Source organism: Peromyscus californicus, unplaced genomic scaffold (genome assembly GCF_007827085.1).
Source record: "Peromyscus californicus insignis strain IS unplaced genomic scaffold, ASM782708v3 Scaffold_19__1_contigs__length_69161282, whole genome shotgun sequence".
NCBI classification, from domain to species: Eukaryota; Metazoa; Chordata; class Mammalia; order Rodentia; family Cricetidae; genus Peromyscus; species Peromyscus californicus.
This window is the reverse complement of record NW_026294491.1, coordinates 58,204,881-58,221,638: the sequence shown is the minus strand read 5'-3', so window position 1 is coordinate 58,221,638 and position 16,758 is coordinate 58,204,881. Positions and strand designations below refer to the sequence as shown.

General features: G+C 45.5%; 1 protein-coding gene and 1 non-coding gene across 2 annotated transcripts in view; one reads left to right on the top strand and one right to left on the bottom strand.

Moving 5' to 3' along the window:
• Adgrf5 (adhesion G protein-coupled receptor F5) overlaps nucleotides 1–11,050 on the bottom strand; it is a 97,108-nt gene extending 86,058 nt beyond the window's left edge. The window contains exon 1 of the mRNA XM_052745385.1: nucleotides 10,877–11,050. The gene's annotated coding sequence lies outside the window, so the exon portion shown is untranslated. The remainder of the gene's footprint in view (nucleotides 1–10,876) is intronic.
• Nucleotides 11,051–13,343: 2,293 nt separating this feature from the next.
• LOC128115101 (small nucleolar RNA SNORD22) lies at nucleotides 13,344–13,463 on the top strand. Its single transcript, XR_008219996.1, has one exon. It is a non-coding gene; the product is annotated as a small nucleolar RNA SNORD22 (small nucleolar RNA).
• Nucleotides 13,464–16,758: the final 3,295 nt, after the last annotated feature.

Genomic DNA, 16,758 nt, shown 5'->3' with positions numbered 1-16,758 from the left:
TATGTCTTTATGTGGATATGAGCACATGAGTATAGGCTCCTGATAAAGCCAGAACAGGGCATCAGATCCCAGGAGCCAGAGTTACGGGGAGTGGGAGCCTCCAGATGTGGATGCTGCAAACTCAGCGTGGGTCCTCCGCAAGAGCTTTCTGTGCTCTTAACTGCTGAGCCACCTCCCTAGAACCCTAGAGTGTTTTCCATACTTAGTCTGCTTTTGAGACAAAGTCTCACTGAACAGCCCAGGATAGTCTCTAACTCACTATGTAGTACAGGTTGGCCTCCAACTTGCAGTGATCCTCCTGTTCCATGCCCCTCAGCCACATGTGCTGAGATTACAAACCTGTACCACCCCATCTGGCTTTAGGTAGACATTTACTATTTTTTGAACCCTACCATTTTCTGAGTAAGGGCATTCACACCAGGGAGTAACATTTACTCACTGGCTAAACAGAGTTGAGTACCTACTTTATTTGGAGTATTTTCTTTTTTTCTCTTTCTTCTCATTCCTTAATCCCTCCCCCCATATTAACAATCGAACCTAAGGCTTTACACAAGGTAAGCATCTATTCTACCGCCAAGTTATAACCACAGCCCAGAATACTGTCTTAGTGCTTTAAGAAAGAACTCATCCACAGGTTAGGGGTTTCCCAAGATTACAGACTTCCTGTTGGGGAAGTGTTGATGTTGGTGGAGATGTTGGTGTTGATGTTGGGGAGGTGTTGATGTTGGTGGAGGTGTTGATGTTGGTGTTGGTTGAGGTGTTGGTGTTGGTGGAGATGTTGATGTTGGGGAGGTGTTGATGGTGGAGGTGCTGATGTTGGGGAGGTGTTGATGGTGAAGGTGTTGATGTTGGAGAGGTGTTGATGTTGGGGAGGTGTTGATGTTGGTAGAAGTGTTGATGTGTTTGTTGTTATTGGTGATTCCTGTACCTTCTTGGGAACAAATCTCATCATAAAACTACACTGAGAGCTTTTGACAAAACTTTTTATGTACTCTGTCATTTAGTTTCATAATATTGTATAAGTTAGTTAACTATTTCCACTTCAGAAAGAAGACTAGTAAAAATGAAACAACTTTTCAAGGCTTAAGACAAAACAAAAATCTACATGGACTGAAAAAAAATCGAACTGAAAAAGTTCAGGCAGAATCTGAGCCCCAAACCCAGTTCTTGCCACTGCATTAGGTTGTGTTCCGAGACGCAAAAGTGCTGAGATGTAACCGAACAGAAGAGTAAATGCAACATTACAAAAGATGGAACAGAAGAAGGTAGACTTTTCTTCCAAACTGTGCTTCCAAACAGGGCTACATATTCAGCAGGATGAATGTTCTAGCAAAGATGAGCCGAGAGTGCAAAATCGTGAACCTACTGTTCAAGTTTCATTTCTGTTTTTGTGATAAGATATCCGGGGATGGGCAATTTAGGTAAGACAAGGATTTGTTTCAGTTTACAGTTCCAGGTTACAGTCTACAGCTGATCACATCATACCTACAGTGGAGAACAGACAGGGAAAAATGCCTGTGTGTTTGCTTGAGCAGCCGCATATGTTCAGCTTGATTTCTCCACTCTTACACACAGTCACAGCCCCTTGCCCAGGGAATGGTGCTGCCCATAGTGGGCTGAGTCTTCCCACATCAATTCACTAAACACTTTCCCGCAGACATGCTTACAAGGCCAACTCAATATAGATAATCCCTTATCGAGTCTTTCTTCCCATGTGATTTTAGGTTGTGTCAAGTCTACAAGCTAAGTATCACACCCACCCTGAAGAACATGTGAGGGGCTCTTATGACACCATTGTAAACAGTCTTCTAAACCAACGTTGGGGGGTATTTTCTAGAGAATGGTTCTTATACCTGAGTAAGTGTGCATCAGACTTGGGGGGTGTGTGTGTACCATGGAAGATGCTGTTTGGAAAATGGGCATCTGGCAGCATGTTTTCCTCTTCTCCCCCCCCCCCCCTTACCAATCCTACACTCCTGCATACAGGGTCTGGCCTCAAAGGCTCAGGGGGCCTGGGAACCTGCTTTTTGTCCATCACTCCATGCACACCTTTTTATACCTCATCTCGCTTGGCATCTCTGGTCCTTTGTCATTTACAGTTCAAGAGCACTGCTGTATTGCAAAAACAGAGACTGTGGGCTGGGGAGCTGACTCAGTTGGTACAGTATTGCTACAGAAGTATGAGGACCCAAATTCAGATCCCTAGAAACTACGTAAAAATCTAGGTGTTGCAGAGCACAGCTGTAATCCCAGTGCTGATTGCAGAGAGGAGGCAGAGACAGGGCAATCCATAGATCTGATTGGCTAGACAGTCAAGGTTAATTACAATGAGGTTCAGTGACAGACCTTGTCTCCAAAACTAAGGTGGAAAGAGATGGAGGAAGACTCTTAATGTCAAACTCTGGATTGCACAGGCATGCTGACACATGCACCTGCAAACACACACGCACACCTGTACACATACATGCACCTATACATGTAAGAGCATGCACACAAATCAGTACTGTAAAGAGATTAAGTTCATAAAAACAGCAACGCACATACTTTCTGCTGACAGCCCAACAGAGGCCATGGGATCCCAACCCAACAGAGGCCGTGGGATCCCAACCCAACAGAGGCTGTAGGATCCCAACCCAACAGAGGCCGTAGGACCCTATCCATAACCCATAGTTGGGGACGCCCGTGTCCTCTCAGACGGGTCTTCATTCTTACTCTTAGGAGAAAGGAGGTCAGACAGAGCACTGACTCAGTGTTCACACTCTTTCTCTATGATCACCGTGCTCCTCCCTTGGACAGCCTCTGCAAACCACTCTCTGGTGCGGCTTTTCTCTCTTCACAAGGAGAGTAAACATGCGGCAGAACGCATGCTCAAATGCTCCCGAATGAAAATCAGAACACAGCACGACAGCCACACTGTCAGTCACTTCTACTATGTAAACAACGACAGCCACATTGTCAGTCATTTCCACTATGTAAACAAGATGGAGAGTCAGGGTGGAAATGACCAGAATTGTAATTTTGGTTAGAGTTGGGGACAGGGGGCTGTTTCGAACCATCCTCCCTAGCGCAAGCTGTGTTTGCATGCGTGTGTACAGATGAGAGGAGGGGCCCATGAACACTCACTGTCCTCGTACTTAGAAAATTCTGGACAGTGTTTCTAGGAACTACAAAGGAGTCTCAGGCAAGATGAGGACTCAAGGCCTTCTAATCCTTGCTGTCCTTAGTCCAGACAACTGTCTGACTTCTTTGCACCCTCATCATGCCTGAAAGTGTGTGCCTGCACATATGTAAGTGCTCTAGAATTTTCTAGAACATCTGCATCGCCTTTGTACTTAACAGTGTTGTAGAAGGATGTTCGATAAATCATTGTTATCCAATGAAAAGATCTTTCAACTTCTCATGGCTCTGCTTTATAAATACACTACAAGGTGGGGCACTCAACTATTAAGTGACAAAGAACTGAAAGTGAATTAGAATTTTTAATAGAAATGTATATTATGGTAAAGAAAGTAGTCATTTTATGACTTCTAGGCAATGATAGGGGCATGAATATAACTGTGAATGAAAATTGGTTTACTGGAATGTATTACACATTTTTCTTCTCCATTGACACATGGGTATGCACACACAAGTACACAGACATGCATGCACAGGCACAGGCATGTTGCAGGAGCACACACACAGCTGAAAAGCAGAGATCTTTTTACTTTCCAGTGTGTTTTTTTTCAGCTCTGAGGAGCCACGGGGCATCAGCGGGAGAGGGTTAAGTAGGCATCTCTAGTAATGTCTCCACTTGTCCTTTGAGGAACAACAAAGACAGGAAGCGTAGCTTCCATGGAAGGAAATTCCCAGGCCTCACACGGACCTTCACAACCTGCCTTGTGACCCCCTGAGGGGTGTGATAATAAACACTCGACCACAAAACAATCCAGAACGGCATTTTTACCCGCATCCTTGGATTCTCACCACAGGGCTGCATCTGGGGACCTGGAAGGGCCCGGATAGCCGCCACCTGCTGACAAGGCCCACTCAGCTGCTCTTTCTACATGCAGGTCCCCTCTGCTCCCTGAGCCTTTGACTGTGCTGGGGCTGGGCCTTGAACCCCTGGAATTAGGATCACAGGTGGACACAGGGCAGGGCAGGTGTGGAATGTTGCATGTAGACCTGAGACCCACCTTTTCCTTTCCCGTGAGACCCTCAGACACAAGCGGGGGGGCACTGAACCTTTAAACAATGCTGTGCAGACCTTCCTCGGGAGTGTGCAGGGAGTGATTAAAACATAATGGACAGTGAAGTGAAAGAAGCTTATGTTTTAATTTCAGAGTTTGTGTGCGTGTGCGTGCGTGCGTGTGTGTGTGTGTGTGTGTGTGTGTGTGTGTGTGTGTGTGTGTGTTTTCATGCTTGCAAGCACATCACTTACTGAAGCTATCAGCATAGCCAGTTTTAGGAGGTTTTGGGGAAAGATCTCACCATGTAGCTCAGGGTATTCTAGAACTTTCTCTATAGCCAGGCTGCCTTTGAACTCTGACCTTAGCTTCCCTAGCACCAAGATTAAAAGTGTGTGCCTTCATACCCAGCTTAAGTGGCATTCTGGGCTTCTTTGCCTACACTAGAGAAAAAGGCAAACAGAAAAACAGTGTTGGAAACTGGTTGTTAAGTACTTTGATAGGAATGACTTAAAAGGAACTTCTAGCAAAGTAGAATCATACTGTAAAACCGTAAGCAAAAGTCTAGTTAGGCTCTGGTAATTTGCAATATAGTAGCTTGTTTATCTCCAAACTAATAAACTATGAGACCTTTGATGTCTACCTTGCAGATGAACAAATCAAAGCCTACAATAATTACAAAATTCTGGGTGATTCAAGGACTTGGTGCTTGCATTGGCAAGTGCCTGCACATGCATGTTGGGGCTGTGTGTGTGCTCTTACGATTTTCTTTCTACTGTAATGTGCTTAAAAGCCCCTTTGTTATACAATTCAACCTGTCTCCTCAAATCCCACCCCTTTATCAAAACTCCATCAGAATCCAGCACCCATCACCGGGCAGGGGTCTATCCTTCGCTGCAGATAGAAAGCAGACCTTTTATTGTTGAATTGCCGTCACTGGTGTCTGAGATATTTTTAGATGAAACAATCAGACCTGTCTCCTCATTTGCATTTGCCCAGAGTGGAGGACGACCTCCATCTTGACCCCCTGCACTCAGGATCCCATTGAGTTGACTGAAAGGGATGACAGCTTCTATGTTTCCCTCTAGGTGGGGTTACCAGGATCTCCACTCAAGCCTCCTTCTGCCCTCTGTACTGCAACAATGGACGGAAGCACAGCCTTGTTAAAGGAAATTCCCAGGGCCATGCTTTGGACATTAGACAGTTGCTTTGCTATGCTGTGTAGCCAAAGGGCATCTAAAAATAAACACACCGGTCTGCAAAGGTTCTATAATGCGGCCCTGCACTGTTGATTATATTTCAAAGGGAGTTTTTATTATATAGCTGTTTTTAAGAAAGCCAACCTTGGTAAACCTGCAGAATAAACTATATCATGCCTCTGTTTCTGCAAAAAAAAACTGCAGCCTTTTCTGTAGGAAGGACAGTTGATGGTTTTTTTCCTTTCCTGGGATTTCAGTGTGAGGCTGAAGGAAGCAAAGGCGTGCTGGAATGCAGCCCAGCATCATTAGAAGGATGTGAGGGTCCTAAGCAGATCGCAAGAATGGCCAGTTCTCCTGCGTCTATGAAGAACCAAGTATTAGCTGAGAAGTTTAGATAGCCTGAGCCCACTAAAGCTGATTCTCACAGCTCTAGGGATCTCCAAGTTATCAGCTGGTAGAGGCTGTGATCAATGTAGTCATTTTTACCAGAAGAAAAGGTGGGTGGAAGGCTGGAGAACTTGACATTAGAGAAGGCAGCCCCACCCCACCTCACCCCACCCCCACCTCACCCCACCCCCACCCCCAGCTAGCTCTCTTCTCTCCCTAGGGGTCAGACACCAGACTCACGGCATGAGAGCAGTGTGGAACTATTTAGCTTCAGTATGTCTCAGTTAGGTTTCTGAGTGACGAAGGAACCTTAGCCTGTATGTACATCCATGTAGGACTCCTGTTTCAGGACTGAGAGATAGCTGTCTGATTCTATGTTGATTGAAAATGCCTCCAAACACAGCGGTTTCCCACCAAATAAGAATGCGTTTGTAACACAAGGACCAAGCCACAGTCAAGTTCCAGAGTGACCCGAGAGTGGTTTGGGGTGAAATAGTCCCCTCTTTGTTCTCATTTCTTTTTCTGTACCGTTTTCCTGGAAATACGACTTAATCTGTTGTTGCCAGGATCCTATTTTTAAATTACTGCAGCCAAAAGCTACGGCTGGCAAGTGAGAAGTCAGCTCACGTCACTCCAGGCTAGCGATTTTTTTTTTTCAGTTCTCTATCTGGTGGCTTGGATTAGGGCACTGACATCATGAGATTCTCAAGAGAGGGAAGGGACCTTCGAGGTCATCGCTCAGACCCCACCCAGTCAGTCATGCCTTCGGGAACACCCTGGCCACTGGTCTCCTGGGGTGCTGGAATGCTGCCCAGGACAGGGTGTTCCCCACCCCCGCAGGACAACTCACCCATTTTTAGACAATTCTGATGGTGGGTAAATCCTTCCGCAAACTGGGTTGAAATCTTTTACCCTATGATTTCTATTCCATAATCTGGGGGCCTTCTCTTTTTCCGCACCAGAGACCTTTAAGTAATCGCAGGCAAACTTTACATGTTACAATGCGTAGCTCTTCTTTCAAATATACCTGCGTGTTCTTCTGCTACTCTACAGGTGACCCTTTTCTCACTTTCCCCATCTTGGGATAGCCCTTTTAGGATCTGGGACAGCTCTTATCCAGTGTGACTGGGTGTATTCGCACGCTCACAGACACCAGAGGTCAGCTCATTGATTAGATTGGATTGGGGGGCAGAAAGCTCTGGAAATCCACGTGTTTCTGTGCCTCCCCTTCCCCGCAGAACTAAGATTACAGATGTGCACTGCCACACCTGGCTTTTCGTAGGTGATAGATAGCCTTGCGAATCCCGGTTCTCAGGTCTACGAGGCAAGCATTTTAGCCGTTGAACCATCTCCCCAGCTCTGCCGGGGTAGTTCAGCCAAGCCACTCGTTCCAGCCGTCACCTTGTGCGTTAGTACATATTTTCAGAAACAAAATCAAGATTTAGCAAGGTACAGTTACTTACTCAAGGAATTAACAACAAGGAATTTGAAACTGGCTTGGCCTCTTGTTACCCCGCAGCAGGCTCCGATTAAAAAAGAAATGGAGGCCGGGCGGTGGTGACGCACGCCTTTAATCCCAGCCCTTGGGAGGCAGAGCCAGGCGGATCTCTGTGAGTTCGAGGCCAGTCTGGGCTACCAAGTGAGTTCCAGGAAAGGCGCAAAGCTGCACAGAGAAACCCTGTCTCGAAAAACCAAATAAATAAATAAATAAATAAATAAATAAATAAATAAATAAATAAATAAATAAATAAATAAATAAATAAAAATAAGAATAAAAATAAAAAAGAAATGGTCAGCTAGGTGAGGTGCCGTTCAACGGGAATCCCAGCACTTAGAGAGAGAGGAGGACCGAGAGGTCAAGGATCTTCCCGCCTCGTCTATATATTAAGATGGGGGCCAGCCTGGGCAGCATGCAGCCCTGTCTCCAGAAAGGGTGGTGGAGGAGGAGGGTGAGAAGGAAGAAGGGAAAGGAAGGGGGTGAGAGGGAAGAAGAGAGAGAGGGAGAGAAGGAGGGAAGAGAGAGATCGATCGTATTCTATAAACCAAGGTTTCAGACATAATCTATGTACGCCCGTTCACTAGACCCCTCCCATGCGGGTTAACATCCCTTTTTACAGCCAAAACTATTGCTTATCATATCTATAGAGACGAGCGCAAATCTGAGTAGTTGGGAAATGACTCCAAGGGCTGTTGTACGGAAAGGGCAGTGAGTGAGAGGCAAAGCAGTGTGAGCAACAGGAAGTAAGAAAGAATTCGGGATGTCCAGGGGGTATTTACTGGGAAATATCCAGTGGTAGAGGGTCAAGAAAAAGAAGGTTAAAAGACAGGGAAAGATGTCACCGGATAAGGCAGCTTGCGTCACCCTAAGTCTAGTGGCCGGGTCTGGACACACGTAGATGGTGCTGTTTTTCCTGCAGCTCCCTTGTATCTGCTGCTATGCGGTGCCTCAGGAAAAGGTTCCAAAGGGCAGCGTGGACATCTATGGCTGGGGTTAAAGGCAGAGGGACAGAATGACTTCCTTAGGGTCTCTTTGTGACTTTGCCTCAGAAACCAACAGCTCATCGCCCTTCACATGATTGTGAGAGATGGGGGTGTAGCTCAGTTGGTAGTGGGCTTGCCTGGCATGCATGAGCCCTGGTTCCATCTCTGGTACAGCATAAACTGGGTATGATAAGGGCAGACATGAAAGCCCAAGACTTGGAAATGGAAGCAGGGGCATCAGAAATTCAAGGTCATTCCTGGCTACGTGGTTCAAGACTAGCCTGGGACCCATAAACCATTATCACGAGCCAATGTGAGCAGAGACACCCCGACCTCCGTACACCGAGTGACACCAAAGCTTCCCTGTTCGCCACTGTAGAAAATCAAAGGCTTAGAGAAAGGTCGTAGACCCAAAGTTACCCGGCAAGACAGCCACAGGTACAGGGGTTACAGCTAGAGACCCCAGAACACAGCACGAGTCTTTCTGCTTTCTGTCTTAAAGTTCCCGACGCCCTTACTTGCATATGTTAACACTGATGAGGCACCAGGTCTTTTTGTTTTCCCAGTTTCTTTTCTTTCTTTCTTTTCATTTTGGAGGGTGCAGGGGTGAGGGGTTGGGAGGGAGGATGCTGAAATTTCCCCTGCTCAGGTTCACATCCTCTCATTTGTCATCATGTTCCTCTTGCACTGCCGGCTGCCTGCTAGGTGGAAGGTGTTCCCTGCACACGGCGAGAGAGTAAAGTTCTGACTCAGTGCGGTAAAGAGTGGAGGGCAGGGATGAGGAAGAACCTAACCAGAGAGGCTAGCGATCCTGAGAGATGCAGAGACTTTCAAAAACGCATGGCACACAGTAGATCCTCAAAACACTCGTCAAATAACTGAATCCAGCAAAGTCTCAGATCAAAGAATGGGAAGATGTTATAGACATTGGCAGTCTTCCTGGAAAAAACATCTACCTATACGTCTCATTCTGACTGTTAATTTAAATTATTCTGCTAGCACACACATTCATTTGTTCCTTCCTCCATTCATTCACTCAGGAACTCAGATAATACTGAGACGAGCGGTTTGCCAGATGTCTTGTCCAGTGCTGTGGATTCAGAAATAAAGCACCAGAGTGTAGTCAAGGATGAGAAAACCCATAGCAACCATAATTTGTGTGCCATAAAAATCACAGACCCAGGGTGCTTGGTAGAGGGGTGAACTGAATATGGGGGCCTGAGAGTAAGTAAGGTAAGGCTGTAACGGGTAACCGGGAAGAAGCTGAATGGAGGTATCTAGGCAGAGACAGCAACACCCCCAGACATAGGTGGGCAGCAGAGTGACACCAGGACCAGGGAAGTGGTACTAGGTAGAGTTGGGAAGTCAGGTGGTGAGAGGCGAGGCTGGCAGGGAGTTATGGAGCAGACCTGGAAAGAGCCATCCGCCCTCACTGCAGGCAGGATCTGGCAAGATTTATTACACATGTCACCCACCCAGGAACCTGGATGAAGTACAGACTCAGTCTAGGGAGGAGAAGGGGGTTTGCATTTCCAAGGAGTCCTTAGTGATGCCTGATACAAAGGGTCCCTGGGGCCCCTTAGGTAGCAGAGCTGCAGGCGGCGGGGTGTGTATATTAATTAGATAAAGCTCAGGAGGAGAACCTCAAAATCACAATTACATTTTGCCAAGAACTCTGTAGCAGGATATGGAGGATGAATGGAGAAAGGCAATACCAAAGCTAAGTATGCAGTGTCAAATAAATAAATAAATGAGAGCATCTAAACCAAGTACGCTAGGGGAAAGAGTTCAGCATGGCCTTGGAAGTCAGGACAAATATCTCTCCTCAAGGAAAACCTGGTGATGAGGGGGTTGTGAAACAATAAAGCACAAGCACACCCCACCCAATTCAGAACTCCGTGAACTGAATCTACCTCGCCTTCCTCTGGGTCTCAGCTGCATCCTCTTGAACCCCACTGACATCCAGCCAAGGTGGCCAGGGAAAGGACGAGCGTCGTGCCTGCAAGGGATTTCCACACCAAACAGGTAAAGCCAGGCTTTGCATTTATCATTGGATACGTATCTCAGGAAATCTCAGGGAGAGCAAGAAAGTTCTGGAAAACGACACAGATGCCCACCAAATCCCTGAACAACATGTCTATTTAAAAAATAAATAAAAAGCATGGTTATGTAAACGAGAAACACCTTCTTCTCTATCCACCTTGATTTATTTCTAACTTGAAAACTAATTAAAATAATCATGGTAAAGGTCTGCACAGTGGGGGGAAAGGCAAATCAGAGCATAAATATTTCCCCTTCCATGACACAGAAGCCAAAACACACAACCCTAATGAGATGTTCCTCCAAAGAAAACAAGAACCAGGCTTTGTGTTTCATGAACTATGTTGGTCACTATTCTCTAGCCAAAGACACAGGAACTCAGAACAACCAACCACAATTCCTCTGCCTGCCACTATTTACCCACACAATCTTGTAACTCAGCGGATCTCCACAAGGCACACAAGTTGAGCACGGGCAGCGCAGCGGAGTGCTGGGTCGACAGACACCATCTATCTGCTTTAGAGGAGCTAGTCTCACATCCAAGGAGACAAAAAAAAACCAAAAAAAACCCAACAACAACAACAACAAACCACAGACACCTACCTTTCTCTTCAGCAGTAGGCAGCCTCTTCACATTTACTCCTGTATGAAAGATCAGCCCCAGACCTCTGAGGGGAGGTGAAACTTAAGGACGTCCCATTCATTCAAGTAACCTGAGAAGGGTTGAGTTTCTCCAGATCAGCCTTCAGGCTCCCGCAGGCTTCCAGACCTCAGGGCAGAGGTGAACTGTGGGCTGTTCCTCAGTGCAGGAAGAAACTGGGAGGCACCGTGTGGCTGGAGGTGGAGGCGGAGGCTGAGGAAGGGAAGTAATCTGGGGACTGTAATAAATGAGAGATTCTCTCCACATGATTTCCTGTATTTGGTGCCTCTTGCCTCTCTCAGGGTCCCCAGAGGAAATCAGAAATTTAAACTTGTCCTTTGGCCACTGAGAAAGGAGAGAATAAACATGCTAAGAACTATGAAAATAAGGAGAAGCAGGCAACAGGCTGGGAGCTCACACTGGCCAGCTACCTTTATCTTTAACCAAGTACTTTTCTCCTGAAGTCTCTCCAAGTGTTTAACTCTGCAAAAGTCAAGGATGCTTTCATCCTCTCCCATTCTGCTTCTGGCCATGGTCCAGACATTGTGTAGCAGAACAGCCAGTGAGAAACATGTCAGCCTGGGCTCAGGAAGAGTGTCTCTCTGCCCTCAGGAGAGACTGGCACTGCTCTCTTTATGGAAAGGCTCATGATAGTCTTTATTAATCTCGAAAAAAATCTCCTAATAATTCTCAAGCCATTCTTCTGTTTCAAGAATTATTGGTGAACTATGACTTATAAATGGCTGCAAGCAGGACCCTTTCTACACGAAGGGTGAAGTTCGCTGTAAGCTGAGAACAAAAGGCACTCATTCCAAAGTGTAAGAATTCAAGATGGAGGCAAAAGAGCACTCAGCCAAGGACAGGGAGGACTCTGTGAGCACAGGGCTCAGGATAACTATACAGACTAATCCACCAAGCTGGTTCCAGTTATAGGAAGATGCTGGGAACTCTAAAGGAGTTGACTTCAAAAGGCTTAGACTCCCCTATTTTGCTTTGTTGGGTGAAGCATACTAGAAGCTAGTGCATGGAGGGAATTGGGGGTTTGAAGAGATGTACGCAGTTGGATTTTTCTTTGGGCCACCAGATCACAAATAACAACACGGAGATTTTTTTTATTAATTATGAAAGCTCAGCCTATGCCTTAGGCTTGTTCCTAACTAGCTCTTATAACTTAAATTAACCCATTTATATTAACCTACATTCTATCATGGGGCATTACCTCTCTTCCATCTTGCACCTCCTGTTTCCTCTCCATGTCTGGCTGGCGACTCTGCCTTCCATTTTCCAGAGTCCTCTCTGTCCCAAGAAGTCCTGCCTAACGTCTTCCTGCCTAGCTATTGGCCATTCTGCTCTTTATTGAACCAATCCCAGCGACACATCTTCACGCTGTGTACAAATATCCCCCAACAGATACAGACTACAATGTGTCAGTTAACATCACACCAGTTGACTCTTTGCCAGTGTCTTGGCTTCTTCTCCCAGCTACCAGGGAAATTGCCCTCAAATACAATCTCCATGAAATGTTTCCCATGATTAAAATCTTGTGATACCTTAAGAAGAAAAGCCAAACACTTCACCATGCCATAGAACAACTTCTCCTGCTTTACCTCAAGGCTCCCTTCTGCATGCCCCATTTAACCCTCCTCCTCATTCCCTCCTTTCCTACCTCTCTTCATTTATGAGAATTACTCTATGCAGAATGCAGAGTCCTTGTTCCAGGGTCCTTTAACTCTGAGAGCCCCCCAAGCACATTCTCCAATAACCTGACCCCTGGTATTGTTCCCTACAAACTATGGTTATTTCCCAAAGCCAGGAAACCTGTCTCTCTACCTCCCTATCTCTGTCTCTCTCTGAGGTATGGACCAAATCCCCAGGACCCACACTCAGAAACATTTGATTTCTGTAAGTTGAGAGTTACTGGGAAGAATATTTATAAATTGCCAGTATATAGGAGAAAGAGATCTTCAGGAGAGAGAGAAAACTGATGACTCAGAAGAAAACACACAATTGTTGTTGGGGTTTTACAGCTTAAACTCTGGCAGATGGAGAGCAGTATTTTCACAGGAAACACTGCTACTGTTAGTGTTTCAAGTTTACTAAAATGCCATAGTTTGTCATGCCCTTACAGACTGCGTTATGAATAGGTGATGGCCACTATTCAGAAAATGAATATTTAAGAGTTAGACATGCTGGGGCTGGAGAGATGGCTCAGTAGTTAAGAGCACTGGCTGCTCTTCCAGAAGACATGGCTTTAAATCCCAGCAACCACATGTTGGCTCACAATAGTTTACAACTATAGTCTCAAGGAATTTGATACTTCTGGACTCTCTGGAGACCAGGCATGCACATGATGCACAAGCGTACATGCAGGCAAAACACCCTTGCAAATAGAAACAAACAAATAAATGAAATGTTAAATCGAACTATGCTTCTCAGTGAAGAGACGTTCACATGTCTTACTTTCTACCCTCAATCTAGTTCAACTGACAAGGTGAGCACATTTGGGGAGGAGAAGATGAACATTCATTCCAGAAGGAATTGTTTTGGGATCATCCCAATTTTTATCTAAAGAAAAAGGAAGGATCAGTATTTGTTGAAACTCAAGTTCAGCCTTTTTTTCCAGGTCTGAGGAAAGAGCAACATGCCTATAAATTGGGGTTCATGCTTAGAGGACTCCAGAGTGGACTTTTCAGATCCTTTCTTGAAACTTAGCCTTCAAAAAAGAAAAGGTTATAGAGCCAGAGAGACGAATCTAGCACCTGAGTTTGGTTCACATCACCCACATGGGTTAGCTCAGAATCACTTGTAACTCTAGTTCCAGGTTCTTTTGGCCGCCTCAGGTACCTGCACACATGTGCCTCATCTGTACAAATAAAAGTAAATATAAATCTTTAAAATGTTTAGATGTGCTCAGAAGAGAAGGGACTAGAGTTAACAAGGGTGAGGGGAAGCACAGGTCATCAAGATGTAAGGGGAGAAGGGGGAGGAGGAACTGGAAAGTGGGGATTGAAGAGAAAGGAGAGAAGGGATAGATCGGGAAAGGAAGGGGGCAGGATGAAGGTGGGGAAGGTGGGAAGAAGCGTGGGCTGAGGAAAGGATAGAAAACACCAAGACAGGAAGTTAGGGGCCGTCACACACCAGCGTTTCCTGTAGGGGAAGCATCAGGGCAGGCTCTCTGCGTTTCCGGCTTGACTCCTTCATCTTTCCTCTCTCTTGCAGGCAGAGGGAGGTCCTGGAACACACCACAGTGGCTGCCACTGCAGCAAAGCGTTAGCCTCTGCCTTTTTCTTGGACTCTGTTAAAGCCACACTGTCATTTGTCATTTTATGGGTTAGAACACATCCTTGCCAGTCACCACTGGAATTTTAAAGCATGTATTGGGGTTCCTTCCCATGGCTCTCCAGAGAGAGAGTTTACAAAGGCTGTTCTCAGCTGAGATGCTCCACTGGGGCTGCCTGATCAAAGTACAAGAATGCCAGCATGTACAAGGACAACCAGGTCACAAGCACTCTGAGTAGCCACTTTTGTGTTCAGCACTGGAAATTTTTAAAGATTTTTTTTTGTTATTTATTTGTTTGTTTTATTTGTATGGGCGGGCCGGTGCACGCACATGTTGGGGGCCTTACTCCAGAGGCCAGAAGAGGAGTCAGGTCCCCTGAGCTGGAATTACAGGCTGTTGTGAGCCCTCCAGTGTGGATGCTAGGACCTACATTTGGGTCCTCTGGAAGAGCAGTTAGCTCTTCAAACTGCTGAGCCATCCCTCCAGCCCCAAAGACATGTATCTGAAATAAAGGTATTCATGAAATGAGTTATTTGCATTTTTCTTAGCAACTCTGGTTCCTAGTTAGTGGGTATTATTCCAGTTAAAAATGGGAGCATCAGGAAAGACAGCGGAAGACTTTAAAATGGAAACAAAAACAGGATCATCTGTCAGCAGAGTGTTGAGCAGCACTGGGAGATCTTTTAATGAGGGGTGTGAATCTATAGTGGTCTATTTTATTGTCCTTGCCCATTTTGTAATTATTCTCATAGAAACCATTGTTACAGAAAATGATTCTTATTTTAGAAGTGGAAATTCATTTTGTTTGGTGGCATGCAGGGTAATTGATGTCCTCTCTGTGCAAACGCTTATCCTGAGCATCATCATATTTTAGTTCATTATAGTGAATTATCCAGTCGTGCTTATATTAGCAAATGTGGTTCAGCCTTCATGACCATCTATGTATAAATACACCTGTTCTTCAGATTTCCCTTGGGACAAATTTTAATGCCCTACATCCCCCTTCATTAATTCATGAGATAGCAGCAACATCTGCTATGTATTTATTTCATATTGAGGTAAGAATTATGATTTTGTCACTTTGAAGATGATCTTTGGAAAGAAGGTCCATGTTAGCATTGCTGATAGTGTGTTGTCTCAACCGTTTCCAAGGGCAGGCCCTTTCCTTAAGTGTTCTGACTAGTTTTCCATGGTCCCTGACTATATAAAACAAAAGCAGGTGACAGATAAAGCGTGTTGATTGTTGAAGGTAAATGACAGGACAAGTGGCCAGATAGGAACACCTAGCTCTCAGCTGCTCCAACACAGAGAAGAACCAAAGCAACAGGTATCTGGGGACATTTGGAGGTCAGTGACTGGGGACCTAGAGATCAGCAAGAGAGAGACTGGGACCTTGTAAGGTACAGAGAGCCAAGCTAACAGCAGTGAAAGAAGAGAAATACCCACAATCTGCCACTCCAGCTCCACACCTCTGGAGTCTCTCTCGTGCAGGCATGCAGAGAATTCCAGCAAGTTCTACTAGGGCAGATGTTGGCAACGCTAGCTGCTAGAAAGTACCATAATCTCCTCAGGCTTATAACCCACTAGAGAAGTATCCTGAATCTGCACAGGGTCTCATCTCATCATTTCTCGGTGAACCCTCGGGGTGCTGTGAGCCCAACCCCATTTTATTTTATGCACATGAGTGTTATGTCTGAATGTGTGGCTTTGCACTCAGAAGAGGGCATTGGATTCCCCAAGACAAGAGTCACAGATGGTTGTGAGCTGCCATGTGGGTGGTAGGAATTGAACCTAGGTCCTCTTGCAAGAGCAGTCAGTATTCTTTCTCTCTGTCTCTGTCTCCTCTCTCTGTCTCTCTCTCTCTCTCTGTTTCTCAAGATAGGGTTTTGCAGTGTAGCTTTGGCTGTCCTCGAACTCACAGAGATTCACCTGTTTCTGCCTCCATAGTGCTGGGATTAAAGGTGTGGGCCGCCACTGCCGGCTCAGCCAGTGCTTTTACTGCTGAACCATCTCTCTAGTCCCATAAGGAGCTATCTTGCAAAGAGAGGAGAGAGAGAGAGAGAGAGAGAGAGAGAGAGAGAGAGAGAGAGGATGGATTCAAAGCTGAATTCATCTGGTTGTTTTTCTCAGTGCTCAGGAATGACCCCAAGGTCATGAACATTCAAGTAAACACTTGTCAACCGAGCTGCAGCACCAGCTTTCGCTACTGGATTTTGCCAAATTTTTAAAGAAGTGATCCTAGTTTTTCTCAAACCATCCCACAAAATTGAGACAAGAGGAACTCTTCCAAATTCCTTCTGAGGCCAGCATCACCCTGTTACTAAAGTTAGACAGGGACACAACAACAAACTGTATACCAATATCCCTGATGAGCATTGGTGCAAAATTTCTCAAGCAAAATACTTGCAAATCAAACTGAATAGTGTACAAAAATGTCTTTCATCATAGTCAAGTTAGTGTCTTTGGAGGCATGCAAGGATGGTTACACATACGCAATCAATAAGTATAACAATGTATCAGAACAACAGATAAAGATGGCAGTCTTCTCAATAGATGTAAAATATC